This window comes from Rhinopithecus bieti, unplaced genomic scaffold, assembly GCF_001698545.2.
Source record: "Rhinopithecus bieti isolate Rb0 unplaced genomic scaffold, ASM169854v2 scaffold_17826, whole genome shotgun sequence".
Classification (NCBI taxonomy): Eukaryota; Metazoa; Chordata; class Mammalia; order Primates; family Cercopithecidae; genus Rhinopithecus; species Rhinopithecus bieti.
In genome coordinates, this window is record NW_016809016.1 from 825,110 (window position 1) to 833,610 (window position 8,501).

Below are 8,501 nucleotides of genomic sequence, written 5' to 3' on the forward strand. Positions count from 1 at the left end.
TTCTATTGGTTAGAGCCAATCGCAGGGCCGGCAAAAATTCCATGAGGAGGAACCACTCAAGGTTGTGACTATAGGGTCTGGGCTATGTGGTCCCTTTGAGGCCATCTTTGGAAACTAGCTACCCCGACAATCACATTTGCATTTGGGTTTCAGTTCTTCCATTTACAAATTAAATGTCTGAACCACGTACTTAAATCTCAGACCCTCAGTTTCCTGATCTCTAAAAGGGAAATTATAACATCTGCCTCATTGAGTGGCTACAAAGTTTAAATTAAACAATGTAAAACTGTGTATGTCACAAAGTGCTTAAAATACAGTAGACACTCAGAGCATTCTTTCTCCCTTTCTTGAGAAAGACAGAAAAACTGGAATGGCCTGTCAATATAATACTCAAACATATTAATTTTGAGTTACTTGCATGCAGTTGAAAAATAGAAACCAGTACATAGGAATGTTGGAATTTAAGTCTCCTTTAGCCTGGCTGTGAAGTCATGTACACACACAGTAAGTAATAATTAGTTGCCTAGACTAGCTGCTCAACAAGAGACACAGATAGGAAGTATCATAGGAGTTCTGAGGAAGGAAAGCTTGGTGATGCTGGGGAGGATTAGGAAAGAAGGCTTCCTGGAGGAGGGGGTACACAGCTGAGCCCTTGAGAGTGGGAAGTATTTGAATGGGGATGGAGGAGGGTGTGGCCTTTCCAGGCAGGAGGACCATTGGCCATTTATTGAGAGCTTTGTATATGCCAGACCCTCTTCTAACTCTTTTACGCATATGAATCCGTGTCCTTCTCACAATAATCCTGAGTTTAGGTGATTTTGCCCCATTTTAAAAATAAGGAAAGTGAGGCACAGAGAAGCTAAGAAACTTGCTCAGTATCCCTGAGCTGGGCTTTGAATCACGGTAGCCTGGCTCTAGAATCTGTATTTGCAGCCATGTTCATCTCCACTACCTGGAGCTGGTAGGTGGTTTAAGGATTGCACTGTGCAGCATTTCTAAGAATATGACCTTTATACTAGAGGCAATAGCATCCTAGGAGAAGATGTTCAATGAAGCTATTCATGTGACAGTTTAGCTGTGCTGTTCAACACAGTAGCTGCTAAGCAATTAACAATTGCTAAGTTGATTGCAATGAAGTTAAATGAAAAAGTGAGTTCCTCATTCACAGTAGCCACATTTCAAGGGCTCTGTGACCCTGTATGGTTGGTGGCTGTTATATTGGACAGTGCCGTCACAGAACATTTCCATAATCACAGAAAGTTCTTTTGGCAGTGCTGAGTTACCAGAACTGTTAAGATGGCATTTATAGGTGACCAAGGGAGGCCGAGGCAGTTATGGCTGGATGGAAAGCCAGTTGAGAGGGTGCAATGTCAGGGAAGCCCATGGCTGACAATGGTAAAAATGTAAATTAGTCCATGCATCTTCGTTCATCTGTTCTGCAAGTATGGAACACAGCATGCTTGGCAACAGAGGAAGGTATGGGACATCGTACAAGGCTGGAGGAGCATAGTGGAGAGTGGACATCACAGAAAGACTAATGTTTGCTCCAAGACCTGAAGGATTGCTAGGCACTGGCCATGTGGAGAAGACAAGAAGAGCGTTCCTACTAGCAGAAACTGCTTGTGCCCAGACTCAAGATATCACATGGGGTGGCCGCTACACAAATTGCTCTGGATTGTGGGAGGGAGAGCTGTGCGTTGTGTAGGGCTATGGTGGGAGAGAAGCAAGACAGGTGAGAGCAGAAGAGAGAGGGAGGGAGGGAATAGGAAAATATCCAACAGATTGGTGGGAGTGGAGGTGCGAGTTGCTGAGAGGAAACTGGGAAGAAAATTGGAGCATAGAGGGAGAAAGTCTGCACTGCACAGAGGCTTTGGGAAGAAACACAGAGCAAGGTCTACATTGCAAGGAGGTCTGCATTGCATGGAGGCCTTTACCAACAGACCCCTCCTGGCATTGGTGTCGGGTTGGAGATCTCCTGGCTTCCTCACAAGGCACACCTGTTTGCACAAGTTGACAGTGCTGCTTCTGTAGCAATCCAGAGATGGCAGAATTGGGTTTGCTTTGGGAGGGTAGAAGGCTGGGTGGTGAATCACACACAGTCAGCCCTTGGGAGGCTCTAAATTACTCTCAGAGGAGGTAGAATGCTTTCACCTCCTCCTTTTGGGGAGAAGAAGAACATGAACTTCGGGGCTGGAGAAGGAAGGGAGTTCACATAGAGTGTGCCCCCTTCTCTGCATTTTGCACCCATCGAATCTTCTAATCCTTGCACAGGCACTGTTTGGCAGGAGCTATTATTATCCCCATCTTATGGATGAAGCAGCAGAAGCTTGGTGAGGTGAGAGATCGTGCGATATGTGGCGAGGGTGGGAGATTTGACCATGGGATCCTCTTCCTTGAGTGATTTTGGGAAGGGGCAGGGAAGAGGTGTCTCTCCTTCCCTGAGGCCACTTGTCCCACCCATAGGATGGGTGGAGCCTATAGAACAGTCATAAGGTTAAGAAATAAAAGCTGAGTTCAAAAAGTTTTCATGCTATTAAAAACACAACAGCCTTATTTTGCAATTATATATCTCCGGTTACAAAATGATTACCTAACATTAGTTAATATTAACCTTTTGGAGATAATAGTATCATATTTAAATTGCTTTGCAATTATTCAATTAAGTTCGCTTCTAAATGGTGCCTCTAATTAGCCAGGGTGATAAGTTGACCAGATAACACTGAGATCTTTGAAATCTTAGGTAGCAGAGTTCAGAGTGACAGCCAAAGTCCCCACAAAGGTGGCAGCTGCTGTCCCCACAAAGGGAAAACAGCATGGGGAACCAGACAGCCTCCGTCAGGCTCCTGGAGGCAAAACTTCATTGGGTGCAGTGGCTCACGCCTGTAATCCCAGCACTTTGGGAGGGTGAGACAGGCAGATCACCTGAGGTCAGGAGTTCGAGACCAGCCTGGAGAACATGGTGAAACCCTGTATCTACTAAAAATACAAAAATTAGCTGGGTGTAGTGGCGGGCACCTGTAATCCCAGCTACTTGGGAGGCTGAGGCAGGATAACTGCTTGAACCTGAGAGGCAGAGGTTGTAGTGAGCCAAGATCTTGCCATTGCACTCCAGCCTGGGCAACAAGAACAAAACTCCATCTCCAACAACAATAACAACAAACAACAACAACGACAACAACAACAAAAAACCTTCGCCACTTAACAAAAGACCACAAATTATGCCATCAATATTTAAGAAGATTCATTAATTGTGCAATTCTACAGAGCAGTTAAGACTAGTGTCATGTGGAGTGTTAGAGACAGAAAACTGGAGAATCGTATCTCCTGACCTCAGTGAGTTCAAAGTCTAACAAGGAAGATGAGAAGGCAAATAACAATTATAAGTGCTATAACTTATATAGCACTAATATCCCATGCGTAGGAGGAAGAATTGATAAGATTGAAATATAGAAGGCATTGCTGATAAATAAATACATAAAAATAAATTATTCTGATGTGTGAGCTGGAAAACCAAATTTCCACCATGTATGTAATTAGGGTTCAATCAAGGATGCTTGACAAAAATTCAATTTAAAAAATAACTATTGAGGCTGGGTGCAGTGACTCACAGCTTTAATCCCAGCACTCTGTGAGGCTGAGGCAAGAGGATTGCTTGAGCCCAGGAGTTCAAGATCAGCCTGAGCAATATAGCAAGACCTCCATTTCTACAAAAACTTTAAAAAAAAAATTGGCTGGGGCTGGCTGGGCGTGGTGGCTCACACCTGTAATCCCAGCACTTTGGGAGGCCGAGGCAGGCAGATCATGAGGTCGGGAGATCAAGAACATCCTGGCTAACATGGTGAAACTCTATCTCTACTAAAACTACAAAAAATTAGCCAGGTGTGGTGGCGGGCACCTGTAGTACCAGCTACTTAGGAGACTGAGGCAGGAGAATGGCATGAACCCAGGAGGTGGAGCTTGCAGTGAGCCGAGCTCTCACCACTGCACCCCAGCCTGGGTGACAGAGTGAGACTCTGTTTCAAAAAAAAAAGAAAAAAAAATTAGCTGGGACTGGTGTGGTGGCTCACGCCTGTAGTACCAGCACTTTGGGAGGCAGAAGTGGATAGATCACTTGAGGCCAGGAGTTTGAGACCAGCCTGGCCAACATGGTGAAACCCCGCCTCTTTAAAAAATGCAAAAATTAACCAGGCATGGTGGTATGCACCTATAGTCCCAGCTACTTGGGAGGCTGAGTCAGAGAATTGCTTGAACCTGAGAGGTGGAGGATGCAGTGAGACAAGATCATGCCATTGCACTCCAGCCTGGGCAACAGAGTGAGATGGTCTCAAAAAAAAAAAAAATTAGCTGGGTATGGTGACACATGCCTGTAGTCGCTGCTACTTGGGAGGCGGAGGTGGGAGGATTGTTTGAGCCCAGGAGTTTGAGGCTGCAGTGAGCTATGATCACACCACTGCACTCCATGTTTGCTCTGGGCAACAGAGCAAAACCCTGTCTCAAAACGAAACAAAACAGAAAACCAAACTATCAGGTCCTGATATTTCTACCTCCTAAATAATCTTTCAGATTGGTCCGCTCTCCTCCAGCCACCAGCCACTGTCATTATTTTTAACCTCTGGGAACAGGTCTGTGAGGCCTCCCTACCTCCAGTCCCCTCCAGTCCACCTTTGCTGCTGCTACTAGGTGACCTGGCTAAAATTGGAACCTGATGATGTCATGTTCCTGTTGAAATCCAGATTAGCATAGTGCCTTTCACAGAATAGATGTTTAACAAATATTTATGGAATGAATAAGTGAGCAAAGGCATGGCATGTGGCCTCATTGTGCTGCGCAGGCATGGCATTCGTGTGCTAGGGCTGCCATCACAAAGTACTGCTGGGTCCTGGGTCCTCTGAGGTTTCGAGGGGAGGATCCTTCCTTGCCTCTTCCAGTTTCTTGTGGCTGCCACTCTTGACTTGGAGCCATGTCCCTTGACTTGCTTATCACTCCAACCTTTGTCTCCATCTTCACATAACATCCCCCGCTGCCCCCTGTTCTCTGTGTCGATTTCCCTCTTCCTGTAAGGACACCAGACAGTGCCTTAGGGCCCACCCTAATGCACTCATCTTAACTTGGTTGTTTCTGCAAAGACCCTATTTCCAAATGAAGTCACATTCGAAGGTGCCAGGGATTAGGACTTTAATGTGTCTTTTTGAGATTAATGTTAAACCAATTGTCATCAAGCAACATACTTTTAAAATGGGAACAGAAAAGGCTAGAGGTGAATTTATTTTTACAGCCAAGTTCTTATTGTTTCTCTTGTACTCTATATGACTTGCTTTTTTTTTTTAAAGCTTGCTGTCACCTTTAAATGGTACTAAAATGGAAGTACATTAAACTGCTATTAGGGCACAGAAGACGTGGTAATTAACTACAGTAGGACACGAGAAACCTTCAGAGAATGGGTTGGGCCGCGGGCGGTGGCTCACGATTGTAATCCCAACACCTTGGGAGGCTGAGGCAGGCGGATCGCTTGAGGTCAGGAGTTCAAGACCAGCCTGGCCAACATGGCAAAAGCTCATCTTTACTACAAATACAAAAATTAGCTGGGTATGGTGTCGCAGGCCTGTAATCCCAGCTACTCCGGAGGCTGAGGCAGGAGAATCACTTGAATCCGAAAGGCGGTGGCTGCAGTGGGCCAAGATTGTGCCGTTGCACTCCAGCCTGGGTGACAGAGCAAGACTGTCTCAAAAAAAAAAAAAGAGAGAAGAGACTGACAATTGAACAATTCTAGAAAAAGGGCGGAAGTGTATAAGCAAGTGTACAAAAGAAAGCACTCCCAATACGGGGAACAGCATGTGTGAGAGTGTGGTGGTGTGACCAGGCACAGAGGGCCGCTCGGTGGAAAATACCTGGGGTGGTTGTAGCTTCTGTTGGTTCTGGGGCACTGAAATAAAGCTTTGGATGGCAGGGTGCGGTGGCTCACACCTGTAATCCCAGCACTTTGGGAGGCCGAGGCAGGCAGATCACTTGAGGCTGGGAGTTTGAGACCAGCCTGGCCAACATGGTGAAACCCCATCTCTATTACAAATACAAAAATTAGCTGGGCTTCATGGCCCACACTTGTAATCCTACCTACTCAAGGGGCTGAGGCATGAGAATCACTTGAACCCAGGAGGCGGAGGTTGCAGTGAGCCAAGATCACGCCACTGCACTCCAGCCTGGGCAATAGAACGAGACTCCGTCTCAAAATATATATGTGTATATATATATATATAGGGTTTTGGCATTCTGGACCTCTCCCTGAGACAATCATTCTACCTGCTCTCCCCCAAACTCCAACCTCTACCTCTGCCCCATTCTGTATGGCTAATCCTGCAAGATCCAGGTAACAGCCACCCTGTGAAAGCAAGCAACTAACATACATGAAATAACTTAACTGTACATCTTAAAATAAAAGGGTGTAATTGGATTGTTTCTAATTCACATGATAAATGCTTGGGATGGATACACCATTCTCTATGATGTGCTTATTTCACATTACATGCCCTATCAAAACATCTCATGTACCCCAGAAATATACACACCTACTATGTACCCACAAAAATTAAAAATTAAAATAAATGAAGAAATATACGTGAGCTAACCTGTAGGGTTCATCTACACACGTTTTGAAAAATCAAGAGAAGGGCCAGGTGTGGTGCCTCACCCCTGGAATCCCAGTGCTGGGAGGATCGCTTGAGCCCAGGAGTTTGAAACCAGCCCAGGCAACACAGTGAGACTCCCGTCTCTAAAAAATAAATTTTTTGAAATTAGCTCTGCGTGGTGGCACATGCCTGTAGTCCCAGCTACTCAGGAGGCTGAGGCAGGAGGGTCACTTGAGTCCAGGAGTTTGAGACTGCAGTGTGCTGTCATCATGCCACTGCCCTCCAGCTTGGGTGTGAGTGTGAGACCCCATCTCTACAAAATAAAACAAAATGACGTTTAAAAGTAATAAAATAAATCAATAAATAATCAAGAGTTCATCATTTCAACGACTGGGGTTGTTATCAGTTGCTCAAAGATGGTCTCCAGGTACAGAATTGAAGCCATCAGGACAGCAGCCAGGACCCCAGGACCCCACTTGGCTGTGCGAGGGTACGTCCTGGGATTTCATCTACCAGTCTTAGTCTTCAGGAGGGATCGGTCACATGAGCAATGTAAAGATAATTACTTTGGTTTAAATAGGACATTGAGTCTACAACAAGAATCATGAAGACATTCACCCCTGTGGTCCAGCTGCCCTCGTCCTGGAAATATGTCCGTCTAGGCCTGGGTTCCCCCAGAAGTAGAATTCAATCACAAGAAGTTTATTCGGGAGGTTGTAATGGTTAATTTTACGTGTCAACTTGACTGGGCTAAGGGATTCTCCAGAGAGCTGGTAAAACAGTATGTCTGGATGTGTCTGTGAGGAAGTTCCAGAAAAGATTGGCTTTTGGATCAGTGGACTGAGAAAGGCAGACCCACCCGCCCCAGTGTGGGTGGGTATCATGGAGGACCTGAGTAGAACAAAAAATGAGCTGGGACATCTGTTTCTCCTGCCTTTGGACATCAGAGCTCCTGGTTCCGGGGCCTTGAGACTTGGAGGGGGAGTTAGTTCAGTGGCTTTTTCGGTTCTCCAGGTTGCAGACAGGAGATTGTTGGATCATAATCACGTGAGCCAATTCCCATCAAAAATCTCCTCATGTATCTATCTATCTATCTATCTATCTATCTATCTATCTATCTATCTATCATCTACTTTTAAATTGCTTTTGTTGTTTATTGTTTTAATTTTTTCTTTTATTACTATATATCTATCTTTTTTCTTTTGGTTGTTGTTATTATTGTTGTTTTTAATTAATTAATTTTTTGAGACAGAGTCTCATCTGTCACTCAGGCTGGAGTGCAATGGTGCGATCTTGGCTCACTGCAGTGAAGGGATGGGCTGCCCCTCCACACCTGTGGGCGTTTCTTATCTGGTGGAACGAGAGACTTGAGAAAAGAAATGAGACACAGAAACGAAGTATAGAGAAAGAAAAAGTTGGCCCAGGGGACCAGCGCTCAGCATGCAGAGGACCCACGCCCTACCGGTCTCTGAGTTCCCTCAGTATTTATTGATCATTATCTTTACCATCTTAGAAAAAGGGAACTGGCAGGATAATAGGATCATCATAGGGAGAAGGTCAGCAGTAAGACATGTGAGTAAAGATCTCTGTGACATAAGTTTAAGGAAAAGTGCTGTGCCTTGATATGCATATGCAAACATCTCCATAAACCTTTTAGTGCATAAAGAGAAGCATTGCGCTAGCAAGTCCCACCTTTCGCCCTAAGGCGGTTTTCTTCTTTCTCAGTAAACAGAACATACAATCGGGTTTTACACCAAAACACCGAGATGTTCCATTGCCCAGGGACGGGCAGGAGACAGATGCTTTTCTCTATCTCAACTGCCAAAAGGCCTTCTTTCCTCTTATACTACTCCTCCTCAGCACAGACCCTTCACGGGT